This window comes from Myotis brandtii, unplaced genomic scaffold (genome assembly GCF_000412655.1).
Source record: "Myotis brandtii unplaced genomic scaffold, ASM41265v1 scaffold23, whole genome shotgun sequence".
In the NCBI taxonomy this organism is placed as follows: domain Eukaryota; kingdom Metazoa; phylum Chordata; class Mammalia; order Chiroptera; family Vespertilionidae; genus Myotis; species Myotis brandtii.
Window position 1 is genome coordinate 2,712,444 of NW_005358649.1, and position 18,802 is coordinate 2,731,245.

At 37.9% G+C, this 18,802-nt stretch overlaps 1 protein-coding gene and 1 pseudogene across 5 annotated transcripts in view; one reads left to right on the plus strand and one right to left on the minus strand.

Moving 5' to 3' along the window:
- NCOA2 (nuclear receptor coactivator 2) overlaps positions 1 to 18,802 on the minus strand; it is a 249,509-nt gene that overhangs the window by 136,180 nt on the left and 94,527 nt on the right. The window lies entirely within an intron of this gene.
- LOC106726133 lies at positions 16,433 to 18,586 on the plus strand (annotated as a pseudogene).

Sequence of the window (18,802 nt, forward strand, 5' to 3'; positions counted from 1 at the left end):
ACATATATAATTACATATTGTTTTTGTGATTAATCACTATGCTTTAATTATGTTCAATTTGTAACAATGAAATTGGGGGTCACCCCAACATGAGGAACTTTATTAAAGGGTCGCGGCATTAGGAAGGTTGAGAACCACTGCCTTAGACAATAAAGAATTATTTTTTAAAAACCACCAAAAATAAAAAATAAAAAACACTAAAAATATTTACAAAGAGATTACCAAAAAAGGAGAAGAACCACTGTAATTATTGAAACATGACTGGTGAATGAGCAAAGCAGAGCTTCTCCTGGGAGGAGCCACATTCCCTGGATCCCTAATATAGCTCATGGTAGAGATAAAATGGCACACGACCTAGAAAGGAAATCGCCAAAGCTCACATATGTGACAATATGCTTTAACAGAAAAAATGAAGAAAAGACAAAATCACGTGCGTGCTCTGGCCGAGAGGGGACAGGTTAGCGTATGGCAAGTAATGAATATGATGGCAAAATACTGCATGAAACGTCAGTCTTAGTTTAGTAAAACATGTAAAGTGAAATAGAAAAGCTTCAGGACATACAGCAGGTATTATGAAATAATTATAGTAACACACTTTAATGTCTTCTAAATAGCAAAGCTTCAAATTAAACTAATTTTAAGAATAGCTAATATTTACTGAGTGCTTAGTAATTGCTAAGCCTACTGTTAAGCACTTTATATACATTGTCTCACTTATACCAACCCCGGGAAGCAGGTATTTCTATTATCCCCATTTTAGAGTAAGTGTCAAAGCTTGGATTCATACCCAGAACATGACTTGGTTCTTTAATAAATACTGTATTAATATATGCTGCATTTATATGTACTGTCCTAACATACGGTTCTTTATGATAATAGATACTGTATTCACTTTCATGTAAATTTAATGATCAAGCACATATATAGGATAATTATTTTGCCTAATTCTCTCATTGTGCAGGAGTACCCACATGGGTGGCTCAAATCCATACATGTTAAAGCACTTTTACATGGAGGAGAGCGGAGACCAAAGTAGTGACAATTGGTTGCTGACATGGAAAGAGAAAACCTGAGTGACAGACTGCAGCTCCACAATCATAGCCCAGGATGGGGGCAGTGGGGATGTGTGGGTGGGTGCCCAGGCACAATCTCTCAATATACTGAATATATAACTTTCAATGGTTTATCCGAGCTTGGAAGGGAGAAAGACAAGAGGCCAGTGGACACCGTGATATCTGGCTAAATGACAGTTGGTGGCAAATGTGGGAAGAGAGAAGAAGGTCTTAATCACAAAGCCTCCAAGATACCTACAAGGAAATACTCACTTATATTTCATTTATCCTCCTATTTAAGAGGCAGTTTACCAATTGGAGGTCATTTTTATTGCCAACAATGTTGCCTAAAATCGTAGTTGATATATAATCGTATGGGATTACCAGAGAAGAGAGTTACAGAGTTAACCAATGGTTAAAAATGCCAATCTGAAACAAACAAAAAAGAAAAAACAAAACAACAAAAAAAGAAAAATGCCAACCTGTATAGAATATAGTCAATGATCACTAGACTTATCGTGGTCATCACTGAGTTAGGTATATAAATTACTAATCACTATGTTGTACACCTGAAACTAATATAATATTGCATGATAACTGAAAATTTTAAATGCCAAACTGAAGTATCTGAAATATAGCAATAATTAAAAATCAATATGAAAATAAAGCCCAATAGAAAAATAAACAAAATATATTAAGAGGCAATTCAGAAGAACCCAAATGGCCAATGTGTAAATGCAATAGTAATCAGAGAATGCATATTAAAACTAAAATGAAATACCATTTCACACCCTTAAAATGTCCAAAATTTAAGTCTTAAATCACATATCCAGCAAACTGGCAATTACCATATGTATTCAAAGCAACATGCACAAAAATGTTTGCTCCTGGAATGCTTATAATTGCAAAAAATTATCAATAACGTAAATGTTCTCAAAAGGTAAATGGATAGTGTGATATATTCATATGATGGAATATTGCATATCTGGCTGTCCTGTAAATACATGGATATTATCTCCCGTGTTACAGGGAAAAGGCAAACTTGCAGAACAATATAAACAATGTGATACTATTTAATTAAGCTTTAAAGGATAGAAAATATCAAATATTATAAACAATTAAATACACAGAGTAAAAGTAAAAAGCATGGGTACAACAAACAAAGTCAGGATAGCAGTTATCTCTGAAAAAAAAGAAAGAAAAGAGAAAGAGAATGGCATAAATAATCCAAAAAGGGGGCGGGAGGGTTTGAAAACTATTATAATTTTTATTTGATAAAGAAGAACAGCCCAGCTGAAATGGCTCAGTGGCTGAGCATCAACCTATGAACCAGGAGGTCAGGGCACATGCCTGAGTTGCAGGCTTGATCCCCAGTGTGGGGTGTGCAGAAGGCAGCTGATCAATGATTCTCTCTCATCATTGGTGTTTCTTTCTCTCTCTCCCTCTCCCTTACTCTCTGAAATCAATGAAAATATATTAAAAATAAAAGAAGAAGAAGAAGAACAAATATTTAAAATCCAGGTTAGGAGAAAGCCACACCTTGGAAGTCCTGGATCAGAACACACTACAAGATGCTGGTTCTCAGTTAACTTTAACTTTTACTCTATTTGTAATTCCATTTTGATATATTGAATTTCTCTTTTCTAAAACAATTAGCAACCAGGTTCTGACAGGCCTTGCAGTGGAAGCCAGCACCCTCAGTCCAATTGAAATGCTGGGCCCACTGCTCCAGACCAAGACTTCGCCTCTCGCGTCTTTCGCTCCATTTCACCCCGAAATACACCCTGTGTACCAACAGCAAATTAATCAACATCAAATGTCACTTTGGTAATGTCACTCATCAGATCCCGGAATTTAAATCTTTGATGGCAGCTACTGCCTAGAGAATAAGAGGCAAATGCTTGAACCGAGCACTTAAAAGGCTCAAAGCCGTATTTCTAGCGGTATCTTCTACTCCTCTACAAGGCTCTTGGACAATGCTCTGTTCACACATTGTTTGCGGGTAGTTTTTATCGCGCGCTAACAGGTGGCGCGTGGCGCGGGCCATTTTTGCTAATTTTTTGCGCAAATGGCAACGTTCAGTAAAATTACGATAACTTTAGTTTACGTATTTATACGTTACCCGCATTCTACCGCTAGTCTATAAAAAAACGTATTAATACGTGTCCCGCGCTCTACTTACTACCAGTCAACGTAAAACGTATAAATACGTTTCCCGCATACAATGTGTTCAAAGCCCTGCACAGGCTCTGCTCCTTCCTCTTCTTCTTCTGTTCAAGCTATGTCTCCTACCCAGAATGCCACCTCTCCAACACCACCTCTCCCCAGATATCCAAATCTTGGCTGTCTTCCAAGCCTTTAAGGCCTGCCTTATGTCCCCCATAAATCCCTCCCTAACCAATTTACCCCAATTTGGACTCATTTGTTCATCATTCATTCATCTATCCATCCAAAGATTTATTAGAGGTAGGCATGTGGCAAAAGACAGTTTTGGGGGCACACATTGAGTGCCTATGTATATCACACACACATTTAAACATTTTTGGACTTGCTGTTAACATTTATGTGAACCTCAACTACACTAACGGCTTCTTAAAGACAAAGAGCTCATTTTATCCCACAGAGCAACTAATAGTACTTTGTAGTGGTCAGGGTTCAATAAATATTTTCTGGTTAAATGAAATTTGAAATGATATGGTTATATGATCTAATTTTTTTACCATCCTTGGAGCTTTGAATCATTACAATGTTTTCTTGTGATACACACATTTACACAACAAGAACAATGGACTTGGAGTCAGAAGGTCTGTGCTTGAACTTGGGCTCCACTACTTACCACCTCTGGCCATAATTCTTTCTCTCAATAATCTCCATAAAATGAAAATATTCACTCCTATCTGAAAAGACTATCACAATTCTTATGAAGAACAAGTAAATTAGGAGAAGACCTATGTTATTATGCTAGAAGAGTGTCCACTACTCATTCATTAGTCCAACTGATATTTGCTTAGACTATTCTTTTTGATGCCAATATCTTGACTTCCTAAAAGAGTCTATAAACATACATTCCTTTTCTGCTGGGGGATAAGAAAGATGTCTTTGATTAGTTTATGAAAGAAAGGAGAACCTACCATAAATAGTCAATTAAAATATTTTAAGTATTGCCCTAACCGGTTTGGCTCAGTGGATAGAGCGTTGGCCTGCAGACTGAAGGGTCCCAGGTTCGATTCTGGTCAAGGGCATGTACCTTGGTTGCGGGCACATCCCCAGTAGGGAGTGTGCAGGAGGCAACTGAATCGATGTTTCTCTCTCATCGATGTTTCTAACTCTCTATCCCTCTCCCTCTCCCTCTCCCTTCCTCTCTGTAATAAATAAATAAATAAATAAATAAATAAATAAATAAATATTTTGAATATTTTAAGTATTAAGTAATAATCTCTTAAGGTCATAAAGGCATTCCCTTTTAAAATGTCTTGATCATTCTATTTATAACATAAAGTACAAACAGTAAGTATGTATAGCTCTGCTAAGTAACAATGAAAATGGTTTTGGAAAAGAATAGAGAGATTATAAAATTGCTCATTAGAATAAAGATGATCTCAATAAACTTTACTTCCCTTTATGTAAAATCATTCTATATTTGACATCCTGCTTGGAACAGGACACATGGGAATTCATTAATGATTGACTAGCTGACGTACCTGGATTTTCAGAAGAATCATTAACCTCTGTTATAAATCCCTGATGCTCCTGCTAGGTAGAGTTGCCCATCTGAGAAGCAGCTGCTCCTGAAATCAATTTCTACGATTTGGAGTCTGTGATCTCCTAGAGTTTATTCCTTAAATCAGCATTTGCTTGTTCTCTGTCCTCACTGACTTAATAGACAAGACCCATCCCTCCCACTCAGCAGTGCCACAATTTCTCACTGCCTCCCCATTTCAGTGACCTGGGAATCTCAATGAGACCCACCTCTGAAAACTAATTTCCAGTAGACCAATTTGCCTAGAATGTACCCTCTACATTTAATGATAATGAACCTGGCCATTTTTACATGATGTGGCAACAAATGGAAATGTGTGCATTTATTGTTTGTAGGCAAAATCTTATATATTAGGTATAACTTGATTATTTTTCCCTCTATCTTTTCTTTCTAGGTCACATTTTCTATACCACAACTCAAAGTCTAGGTAACTACTATATAATATTGAATATTATGGGCTCGGGCGCCAGGCCTGTTCAAATCCTGGCTGTACTGCTTACTAGGTGTGTTACCTCAGAAACATTATTTCACCTCTCCACACCTCAGGTTCCACCACCACAACCTGAAAGGGCTGTAGTATTAAATGAGTTAGTGTAAGTAAAACTGTACAGCACCTGATAGGAATTCTGTACAAATTCTGTACTTCTAATGAGAAGTAAAACCAATTATTGCAGAAAAAACACCGATTATTCTCTCTCATCATTGATGCTTCTATCTCTCCCTCTCCCTGCCTCTCTCTGAAATCAATAAAAACATATCTAAAAATAAATTATAAACACAACATTATCAGCTATCTCTTCAGCTTATCTGTAAGAATGTTTATTTATAATTCTATTTCCTTCTATTATTTTTATAAGAAAAATGTTCACTAGAAAAAATGTAAAAAATTGGAAAATGTAAAAAAGGAGGGACGCACTTATATTTCCACTATCTGAAGATACCATTTAACATTGTGATGTATTTATTTACGGGAATATTTGAACAAAATACAACTTTTAAAAATCAGTTGTATAAAATTGAATCTCAGCATTTCTAACTAATGGCATTACAAAAATATTTTTCCTCATTATTTCAGCCTTGAAAATATAAGTTTTAATAGCATCAAAACATTCCAAGTTGAGTTCATATATTTCACAGCCAACATGGACAGAACTTTCTTACAAAACTGCAATCATGCCACTGATTCTCATTAACACTTAAGCACACTTGCCATAAAATAAACAGTAATCAGCATCTGCATTTGTGGGTGTGCTGATTATTTTCTATAGTACAAATACTGGCATCGTTCTATTATTTGGTATAGCCAAAAACAACAACTGTAGCATCAAACAAATAAATGTAAGAAGAGAAATTTTTTAACCAAAGTTGTGACTTCAACTTAAATGCTAACTTTCATACCAGTATTTCCAATTTTTTACTAGAAACAAAGACAAAGCAATTAACAACTTCAATCAACATGCAACATACACATATCTACATTCTTTTTACAAAATACATTTTTATTGATTTTTAGAGAGAGGGGAAGGGAGAGGGATCGAGAAACATGGATGTGAGAACAAAACATTGATCAGCTGCCTCCGGCATGCCCACCTACTGGGGATTGGGCCTGCAACCCAGGCATGTGCCCTTACCTGGAATCAAATCAGCAACCTTTTGGTGCACAGGATGACACCCATCCAATTGAGCCACACTGGCCAGGACCACGTAATCTACATTCCGATTTAAAGTAAGTTAACCTAAATTTGTCCACAATAAAAATTCATAGGTGTGCCTTTGTTGAAACTTTAATTTTCAACCTAATAGTTTAAGAGTGCCTTAGATTATAAGAGAGGTTTTAAAAATACATATACACAGGCCCTGGATGGGTAGCTCAGTTGGTTAGAGTGTCATCCTGATACATCAAGGTTGTTGGTTCGATCTCTGATCAGGGCACATACAAGAAACAACCAATAAATGCATAAATAAGTGGAACAACAAATCTCTCTCTGAAAATGAATAAATAAAAAAATTTTAAATACATATGCACATATTAACTAAAATCCTAATTAGTAATTTCGCCAGATTCAACATATACCACTTTATTGTTTGATTTACATATATTGTGAAATGATTACCCTTCAACCCCTTCCCCTCTGGCAACTACCGATCTGTTCTCTGTATATACACTACTTTGACTAACAGCAACCAGGGAAAATGTTTCATTTACAGAAGCAATTAGGAAAGCACCATGGTTTGGTAACATGAACCACTGAACTGAGAAGGTGAGAACCTGGATTCATGACCAAGCACAGCCCATAGGTAACTATGAAACAGCCAGAAAATTGTTTACTAATCTATGGCCTTAACTCTAAAGAATTTAAATGACTCTGAGAGCCTCTTCCAACTCTAAAATGAAGATGCTAAGAAATAAAGATGATTTACAGTACAATCAACTGACATGCAAGCTATTTACTACCATAGGGCAGATAGCTTTGAATTACTGATGGAAATCACATCCTAATACCTGGAATTATGTTCAGTCCTGTCCCATACATCCTGCATTTCTTTGCTATATAAATGCATTATTTTTCTTTAAAAGTAAAAAAATGAAGATTAACAATTCTGCATTAGTCTTTTCTGCCATCAGGGCTCCCCTACCCATTCTAACAACAATAACGTATAATAGAAATTAACTATTTAGTGTTACTCCCATTGAAGAAACTTACATTTACTTTTCTGGTACACAAGGAAACCGATTTTGAAATCTGCCTAATCAATAGACATTAATACTATCTGTTCAAGTAAATATGCTTACATAGTTAGTCAAAAGAAACATCAAATGTAATCATGCTTGAATTCATTTGTTTTGTTCACATACCTATGAGCAATTAGTTTAAAGATAAAGACAACAATGACGAATTACCTACCCCATATTTATTAAAACAGAGTACTGCTTTGTAGGATTTTTCAAAGCAGATCAATTTAGCAACTAAAAAATATATGAATATGCTTTAGAATGCTGATTTAATTAATGATTTGTTTGTGGTGTGCAGTAAAAGGGAAGATATATGTTGAATATATATCTTGTCACATTAAAAAAAAAAGCAATACAGGCATCTGCTTTAAAAAAAAAAAGTAAGTTTCTAAACGCAAAGAGAAGCCTTCTCTTTGCCATCTTTCAAACAGTAAACATTCACTTCTGGTCTTGATTATATACAAGATGCAGTACAGTAAACGACAGATTTGCCATGAACTTTTTTCTTCTTTAGTTAATTGAAAATAATAAGCTTAAAGAAGTGGGAGCAAAGTTAAGCACCAGAGAGTACTGTCAAGGAGACTGAGATTATTAATATTAATTTTTACATGTTTCAACTGACTAAATGTACCTGTAATTGGTACTCTGGTTGCAAATTTAAACAGCTACGCTTATGTGAGGATTGTGTAATAAGCAGTCATTACCCTCTTTCTTTTGTGATCTCTAATGGGAAAACTGAGAAGCTCTTTCCCCTTTTTAAATTAAATGCTTTTAATAAAGTAAGATTTTTTAGGGGAACAAATACTCAACTTCTTAAGCTGTAAATTACTAAAAGCTGCCCCCACTGGACTTGACTATGGAGAAAACAGAGTGATTTAAATGTTTTCCAGAGCTTACACGTTAGTGCTTTCAACATCAAAAAGTAAAACCAGAATCATGTCAGCGCTCTGTTCTGCCAAGCTTTAGAAAAAGGGGGGAGCACAGCAGTGTGGCCAGATCCTCGCCACCAGGGAGAGGGACAGGAACGTCGCAGCACCAGAATGACCTAATGATCACTTGCTTCCGACCGCACGTGTCTGCACTCTGGCTCACAGCCTTGCGTTTGCAAACATGGCTTCTCCACAGTACACTGACAGGCCTTTCCCTCGCTTCAGAATGTCACCACCTAGTGAAGGAAGGTCCCAGCTAAAACCCTTTCACTCTCCACGGGAAATATTTTCCACAGAAAAAATTCTGTAGAGATTCTGGTAAACTGGATAAGGACGTTGGGAAACTGTAGTGATTCTGTGCACATGCATCATTACCAAAAGAAAAGAAATATTAAAAAGTACAAATTTTGAGACTACTGATATCCACTGTATAGAAATTTACCTATAAATACTTGAAAAATAGAATTTTGAAAGGACACACTTTTTTTTTGTATTTCAGAATGTGTTCAAACTTGGCTGAATCTGTGGGATCTCTGAACATCAGGCTTTTTCATTTTTCTTCTCCCATCTTTAAATTGCCTATAAACTTTCATCACCAGTATTCGGCTGCAGGTACAGACATGGCTAAAATGCACTGGTTCATCCTAAAAGGAGGGATGTTTACCGAAATTAAACCAGATTTAGTCAAAGCAAAGCACATGCTTCAACATGAAAAACCCTACCCCCTCCTCTGAAACATCCTGGTAGCATCTAACTCTCTACTCCTCCCTTAATTTCTGTCATCTTGGTTTGTATTACCATGTGCTTCTCCTTTGATAACAGCCATTTTAAATGGCGAAAGAATTTTCTCCTGACCATAGATTTAATACAGCCGTCTGATGACTGATAGAGCAGAGATCCTTTTGCTCCACCTCCTAACATCTGTCATAAGAGTCAGATTACAAATCAACCCAAATGAGGGGACAGAGGGAGGGTAAGTGAAGAGGGAACACAGGAAAAGGAAACACTAATGGTTGGTGGTTAGAGCATCTGTAGAAACCATAATATAGTTTCGAGCCTTCATTTGATCCCATCAAACAAAGGGACATCATGTTAGAAATAACATTAAACTTCATGTTTAATGTTAAAAAAAGAACTGTATAATTCCTAAATAGAAATATTCTTTGAAAATGTAAAATAACAATCTTCTTATTGTTCAATCTGTGGAGATTTATTATACACATATAAATAGATATTTTCAAAGAAAATGATCTTTTCATCCCCAGTTATTATAGTCATGTCTAATGCCATCAGAAATATCAGAAAGAAATACATTAATTACAAACCAACTTATACAATGTGTGTAGCTATTTATGCATTTTACTAGATAAATAATATTACCTTTGATATTTTAAAATTTAAAAACTGACCCCTGAACTGCTTTTAATAACTGTTTGTAAATCTTCTAAGTTTATTACAGTGGAAAAAATTAATCAGTAACTACTTACTGCCAAACTATACCTGTAATTTAAAATGATGATAAGAGTAGCCTAAGGCAGTTAGCAAACATCTCAGAAATTTCAGAGTCCAAATGGCTTTAACTTACGACTTTATGCCAAAGAAAGGAAGAAAATATGTCAAGGAAACATTTAACTAAAGCAACAATAAAAAACTTGTAAGATGCTGATTTTTTTAGGTTACATGTGCTTGATAGTTTTCTAATAATACAAGCACCGAAAGGCAATTCAGATCCAACATTAAACCATTGAAGTTCCCTAAGTATACAGGGTGTAACCTGATCATAATTGCTGTGAAGGGTGAGAGTTGACTAAATCTTGACACTAAATCTTGCCATCTGTAGGTGCTTTACACATCCCCAGCTTTTTGTAAAAAGGGTCAAAAGTTTACAGTATATTTTCCCACTCATTACCAATCACAAAATTCTATCCGCTTATGTCATCTTAGAACAACACTCTGAACAATTTTGGCACTACTCAGTTGTAAGTCTACACAAAAGCAGGAAGGCTAGCTCCAAATCCAATGATTAGGCAAGTAATATTTATTTCTACATTTAGCAAAAAGACTGAATTTCCCCAAAATAATTAATTCTCCCAAAGACTTTTAGACTAGAACAATTATTCTAACTCTAACACTACTTTACGAAATCATTGATGGCTTATAACCCAACAATTCACATTTAAAAGAAAGGTATTCATACTCAAGATGTCAATTTCATCATCACTAAGTGAACTCGACTATTATTTTTTTTCACGCCACTCACTAATCCCAATCATTTCACCTTGAATGTTCACAGCAGAAGCACAAATGCATCGTCTCCCATGACTGGGATTCAGGCCTGGAGAACTGTCCTAGTGAGTCAGACCAAATAGATTCACACTGCGATTAAACATATTAAAATGTCTGGAAATAAAAAGCCCATGCGGATCTAACAAAAAGGCCCTTTCAGCAGGCAACAGTGATCTGTGGTTCTGATCATTTTAAATTAGCGAACAACCCAAAATTCAAAAAAAGTACGAACATGCCATTTTCTAAAATTCTCTCATTTTACAGTTTTACTTTTCTCATTACAATTATCAAACTTTATGCTAAACTCTATCCTTAATTATTCATAGAAATTGCCAGTAAATTGAAATCATCACCATAAATTCAGTAGGAATTATGGGAAAGCATGCAAGGGTGGAATAAAAACAAAGATAGTATCAACATATACAGTTCTTGCAGTTCAGCTGAAAAAATAATTGTACACTGAGAAATACTATATGAATCATGTAAATCTGAGTTTTATTTTCAATATATAAGAATTTAATATTTAAAAGAACCCCTCTGAGCCCCATTTTAAAGTGAATAATCTAATCTGACAGTACAAATGATCAACTCCTAGAAATTATTTTAGATGTAGGAATCTGATATATTAAAACAAATTAAATCAATGTAATATTGCTCTAATTTAAAAAAAAAACACCCAGCTAATTAAAGAGGAACAAGTTAAGTGAAGAAAATGTGAAAGAAATTTTGACTTAATGTTTCTAATTAGCAAGGGCTTTCACATAGACTTAAAAGCAAATCTTCCTTTCCTGATTAATTAGAACATCACACAAAGAACTAGACTCTAATTGGTAATTCTTTCAGAGAACTGGAAGGAACAGATGTGACAAACAGAAGAAGACATGTTCTCCATTGAAAATAATTGCAAGTGTTATAGCTTTATAGTGGTTACAGATATCTAGATAGATGGTGGCTCCTATGCTTAAAAAAGAATACTTTTGAAAACTTATAAAGGCTATGTGGCTAGTGGAATGGCAGAAATATTTTGCCCAAAAAATAAGCTCACTCTGCTCAAAATAACACTAAACTTCGCAAAGAGCTTTTTGTCAACTTAGTACATTGTTTGCGGGTAGTTTTTATCGCGCGCTAACAGGTGGCTCTACTTCTTACAGTCAACGTAAAACGTATAAATACGTTTCCCACATACAATGTGTTAGATAGAAGGTAAAATATTGACTGAAGACTTTTGAAAGTGTCTAGAATTGTTCTTCTTTCTATTAATGATTCCCTAATTATCACATATATTTCAATGTTTGCCATTAATTTAAATAGAAGAATTTTATAATACTCTGAGAATACCAATCTCTTCCTCCAAGATACAAAAAGGCACATCACTAATATGAAATGGATATGCCTAAATTAAATGAAGAGAAAAATGAAGGAAAAAATTGGGGACAGGACCCATAACAGCACTGCAATTAAAAAGATAAGGGAAGGAAATTCTCAGGAAAGAGAAATAAATCCTCTAGCCTCTTAGATGAGGGACTTGCTCTTGGAGGGAAAAAATATTAACATTAAAGGGTAGCAAATTGAGGGGATTTCAGAAGCTAATTCAAAAATACTGCAGCAAAGATTTCTGAGTGCCAAATTGTAAGCATAAGTACACCAACTAGTTTCAAAACAATTCTCTGAAATGCTGATACATAGGTGTTTTAAAAACATAGACATCAACTACATACACGTGGCATTTTAAAAACTCATGATTTTTCATTCTGTATTACATTCTACCTTATATTTTGCTGTCTCATTTTACAAGTAGAATAATTTTATAATCAATAACAAAAATATAAATATACTAAAGCCAAAATGATTACTCCACATTGTAGCATGTATCAGTACTTCATTTCCTTTTATTGCCAAATAATAATCTATAGTATGTATATACCACATTTTATTTATCTACTCATCAGCTTATATACATTTGCATTGTTTTTAGTTTTGGCTACTCTGAATAATACTGCTATACACATTCCCATATTCATATTGTTGTAAATATAGAAAATCTACTAATTAGCTTTATTAATGGAATGATGTAGATAGATCATAGGGAGCCTGGATATCCAAAGGAGACAAGCCTGGTCTTTTGTAGGACCTGGAACGATTCCTCCCTCCCTGAGCATCCATTTATCACCTCCCTACCAACCTGTCAGCATCACTCAAAGCTCCTCCTCCCCATCACTGTCACCCCCTCGGTTCGCACCATCATCTCACCTGGATTACTTAATAGCCTAAATGTGCCTCAGCCTCCAGCCTTGCCCTCCTCTAGTCCATTCAGCCCAGTGCAGGATATTCATTCTAAAATACAAGTTTCATCATTTCATTTCCCAGCATCAACTTTGTCAATGGACCTCCATGGTGCTCAAGATTAAAGTAAAAATTCCTTAGCGAGTAAAAGACTCTAAGGTGATCAGGGCCCACTAACCTCTGCCATTGTGGTCTCTGACTCCTGTTGCATGTAAAGGGACTAATTCCGTTAATTTTTCTCCCTCACCACTGGGCCTTTGTACATGCTGTCCTCTCAGTCTGGAACTGCCCCTCTCCCTGTGTTTTTCCCTCAGCCACAGAACTGCTTATCCTCTACCGTTTTATATGCCATCATCTCCATGATAATATAAGCTCCAAATGAGTAAAACATGTTTTTTTCATAGCTAGTGCATCCAGCACAATGAATGACACAGAGTGAGCACTCAACACAGATTTGTGGCTTTGATAAGAAAATGCTAATTATTGGCATTTCCAGTATCTGAATAATTCCCATTAGCAGTTTTCTAGGCTCTCGGCTTGAAAAAAAAAATTGTTGAAGAAACAGGGAACACACACATCGTAGTCCTGGCTGCCTATCTCCGATAGAGGCAAACAATCCTCACTGTCAGGTCACATGGTTAGTTCCCACTGGAACTGACGCCCACCCTTCCACACAGCCCAGACTGTGACTAGGAACTACCCCAGGACGCTGGGCAGGGCTGGTTCAAAAACAGGCGGGAAATGGAAGTTGGACCAATGAGTGGGTCCGTGATTTTTGTTGGAGCTGACAGGAGAGTGCTCTCTTTAAAGAGAAACAGCGGCTGTTAAAATGATGTAAGCCAGAGCAGTCAGGACCTTCTCTGCTATCGCGGAGTCCTAATTGAAAAAAGGAGCCAACACAGAGGAAAGTGGAGACAAAAAAAGAGAGATGGTTCTGATGACATCATTAAACCCTTCCATCCAGATGTGCCCAGAGCCAACTGCAGCCTTAAGCTCCCACTTAGGTGAGGAAGAAGGGTGGAGCCCATTTTTCTGAATAAAGTGTCCATGAAATGTTACAAAATTGGGAATTCATCTAAGCTCTATTTCTTTTGCTGGAGGTAGGGAAAATTTGGAATGAAGACATTATCTTTATCCTAAGTGAATTTTAGAGTATAATAGAAAGAACAAAATGACAAAGGAAAATCTGGTTTGAGTGCTAGTATCCATGCTATGCAACCCAGCAGACTCTTTTTCCTGCAGGAGGGTTTTGTATAACACCGTTGGTGGCTTCTCATTACACATGGGCATGTGCCTGGGCTGTGTGGAAAGAACGCCACATCCGATACAGTTCCCTGCAGAGGGAGTGAAGGGGTATCAGCCCCCCTGCCTATGGAAGCGTCTGAGGAAGATGCTAACGAAGCCTTATGAGCCAGCTATTAAAATAGAAGAAAAATGTATTAAAAATCTGGGTATGAAAGACGTTTCTGTAGTAACTTAGATCCCTGCTCTAGTCAGGGATCATAAGCAGCTGCTGATACAGAAAACACTATGCTGTGGCCTCCAGTAGCTCAGGGAAAAGGTAAGTTAACTGCGAGTGGCTAGGGGATATTTCCAGAAAAGCTCTATACTAGGAAACCCTTCACCACACTGGGTTTTCTTGATGGGGCAGCAAAGTAACCACACTGAGCAGAATCAGAGTCCTCGGAGGAAAGAGAAGTGTGGCCTCTGCCCGGTGTCCTGCCGTAACACCACGGCCACAGCTGGGGACTGAGTGGCTTGGCACGGGGGTATGTTTCCCAGCTACTCGGAGTCCCTGTTTTGAAAAAGCATTATGCTTTAGAACTCTTACACCTGCAAACGGAGATTATACAATGAAACCACTATTGATCAGAATGCTCATGAGATGACAAGCTATGTTACCCCACTACCACCACCAAATTTGGTTCATTATTATTCAAAGCACTCCTAAAAATGTGACCATAATCTCCTATTTTAGTAAATATAACATTATAAAGATAATTTTATATTTATTATTTAAGATCTTACATCCTTAGGACTATCATTCTGAATATTTGATGCTGATACAAATGGATAGAACTTTATAAGGAGTAGGTGATAATACAGAACGTCTACTCTAATCCCAACAAATGGTTAAGTGCGTGCAAACACATCAAAGTCTAACTTCCTTTCAGGATATTCTATTTAACATCAGTGTAAAGGGGAAATATAATTTAATTCAGCATCTCAGCATAGGGTTCATGTTAATACTGGTACAAGTTCATTATATCCAACTAGATGCACACAGATTGATAATAAAGATTAATGAAAGTATATTATCATGCACATATCAACAACTACAAAAACTTGTCCAATAAAGAACTGAACCAGCCAGTGTGGTTCAGTGGTTAAGCATCAACCTAAGGAGGTCACGGCTAGATTCCCAGTCAGGGCACATGCCTGGGTTGTGGGCTCGATCCCCATTAGGGAGTGTGAGGGAGGCAGCCGATTGATGATTCTCTCTTATCATTGGTGTTTCTCTCTCTCTTTCTCTCCCTCTCCCTCTCCCTCTCTGAAATCAATATATATATATATATTTTAAAAAGGACTCCACAGGTGGCAGGATAACTACTGTCATCCCTAATAACAGTGCCAGCAGCCAGTTCTGGGTCTGGTATAATAATGAAGCCATGTGACGGGATCTTTCTGGTGTGCACTGACTATTCAGAGTGGTCAGTGTCTGGTTTTCTAATGTACTCAGTGTGCGCAAGTGTGCATGTTTGTGTGTGAAGGATGATTATTTGGTTGTTACTCAGAAAAAAAGTTTTGCCTCTACCCTCTGGCAGTATAAGTTAAGATGTTTAAGTAACAAAATGGATGAGAAATAGCAGGAGAAAGAAAAAAGAGGAGTTGAGTACCTGGCCTAGGCAATGGGGGGAGCTCGGTTGAGTTGTAGACCTAACATTTTCAGAAATGTAGTTCAACCTGGACTCGGAACAGGAGTTGGAGATGAGGACTAGAAGCAGATGATGAGGAGAGGGAGGAGAATGAGGAAGATAAGAGCTAATTTTTAAAAACAATTTCCCAAGTGATAGGCACTGTTCTAAGTGCTTTATGTGAATTATCTCAATACAAGAAAACCACATACTAGAAGAAAAGATGTTGTAGGGAGGTAGGGAAGTGGAAATTGAAGTGGAAGAGTAGATTGGAGTTGAGTGTTATCAAGAATAAAAGGGCCTCTCGGTGGGCTGACTTTAGATGTTCAATAAAACTGGACCTTTTCTATTCTTTCTGTTCAATGTACCTGCAACTACTTGTAAAAAGACATCTTCTTATAATATCCTTACATTTGTAATATTTTTGTAATACTTTTTATATCATCAAACTTAACCACTTTTTATACTTCATCAACTAGAGGTACTTGTTTTCAGTTAGAGAATATACTAGATATAACTTCTTAAACTCGAGTAGGTAAATTAAAATCAGTAAGAATGTACTTAGTGCTTTGTATAAACCCATGCATTATACAAAGCACCAAGGAGGGAAATTTACAATATAGTTGGACTAGATTTGGAATGTAGCCACCATTCACAGCCCACATTCTCAAGACACTTTCAACTAAAATTGAAACCAGCAGTTATTTTTCTGTCTTTGCGCCATTTGAGTCTCATCAATAAAAGATATCCTTATTTCTGTTTCGTTTCTAGCTATTCCTTTTGTAATGTCTTAGGACACGGCACAGCAAGATAACCACAAGGTCAAGAGTGTCAAGAGCAGGACAGGAGTGGGCCCAGTGTCCATCGCCCTTCCCACACTGTGCACCTGCTTCAACGCATTCTTTTATATTTGTTAACACATTACTTTGTAATCACATTTATGTAACTTAACGTTTATCGGCCATTTCTCTTACCACCCTGTGAGACGTGGGTGGAACAAAGGCCACACACATTGCTTCTGTCCACCTTACACATCCCTGCTTTACTGTGTGCAGAGCAACTGCTCTCCAGTGAATGTAAACTAAGTGGAAAAAGACTGTCGGTTGGTTGGAGAATGAAAAACAAATCAGGGATTTCACCTAATCAAAAAGTGCCATTTTCATCAATAGAGGAAGCCCTATGTTATACTAGAAAGAGAAGAGATTTGGGAAAGAGCTGCCCACCTGTCTATATGACTTTGGTTAATTCCTATGAGCCTCGGTGTTTTCATCTATAAAATGGGAATAATTTCTCTCTCCCAAGCTGATATTAAGAATTTGATTAAATAAAATATATTTTAAGAACAAGAAGAAAGCAGGTTTGTAAGAAGAGCTTCCTTCTTAAAACTGCTTTATATTTTGATTCATAAAAATATTATTTCCACATTGTATTTTAAAAGAATGTTGTCAAGAGCAGGTGGAGCGCTGGCGGAGGTAGAGACAGAGGGGCTGCCATGGCTTGGCCTCTGGGTCCAGAGCACCAATTCCCACCTCTCCCCTCCTTGCCCCTTTTGCCTTTGCTGGAGCCCCTGCCTGGCCAGGCTCCCCTACTGGTCCAGTTGGGATTGGGGCATTATCTGTCTAGGGTCCCAGGGCCTGGCACGAGCCCTCCTCACCCTTCTATGCTTGGGGCTCCTCCCCTTCGGTACCACCTGAGTCTGTCCCTGAAGAGCGTAGTGGAGACCCTCGGCTGAACCCATCAGGCCCGCTGCCCCGGAGCTGCAGCTGCAGCATGTCTTCATCACAGTCAAGATAATCTGCACCCCCCACGGCTTTCACCTGGAACGTGGCTCTCCAGGATGAGGGAACAGACATTGTCTTCCCTGACAGCCCGGATAAATGCCTACAAGAGAGCCTGGGCCCCACCTCCGGGTCACCAACTCCCCTGCGGAGCACAGCCACCCAGCCCTGTCCTGCATGGCGGCTGAGTTTGATGCTTTCCTGGCCAGTGGGCTGAGGTGGCTCTGCCACGAGGACGATGACCACTATGTAAACGCAAGGGCGCTTCTGAAGCTGCTAAAAGCCTTCCATGGACCCGTGATGTCTACAGAGGCTGGCCCAGCCTGAACTGGCCCATCCACGCTTCTGAGCCACAGCCCCACAATCGCTCGAGGCTGGTACAGTTCTGGTTCGCCACCGGGGTGCTGGCTTCTGCATCGACCACAATCAGGCTTTGAAAATAGCCCTGTAGGCCAGCATCTCCACTTTGTGGACTCATCTGGCTGCCTGATGACTGTACTGTGGGCTACATAATTGAGTGGCCACCTGCAGCCAGGCCCCGCCTCCACTCCCACCTGGAGACCCTGCGGCTGCTGGTGCTGCCCAGCTCCTGGAGCAGGTCACCCTCAGCTGTGGTCTTTGAGGGGCAGGCAGCAGCTCAATGTCATTAAGCAACCCGGCCCCTTCTCTCCTTCTCTCCAGGTTTCACTCCTACCTTGTCTCCTCTACCTGCACACCCCCTGGCAGCTGTGAATGAAGTGAATTTGAGATTGTAATTAAAACCTCTTTTTGATTTTTATGGTACATAATGTTAATTATTATCACCCCAAACTGTAAGCAGCTAAAAGCACTTAAGACAGTGGTTCTCAACCTTGGCTGCACATTAGAATCACCTGGGAATCTTTTTAAAATGCTGATTTCTGGGCTTCATCCTCCGGAAATTCTGTTTCTTTGTTACTAATGTTGTGGCCCCACCCCATAACAAAGAAACAGAATTTCCGGAGGATGAGGCCCAGAAATCAGGATTTTAAAAAGACTCCCAGGTGCTTCTAATGTGCAGCCAAGGTTGAGAACCACTGCCTTAAA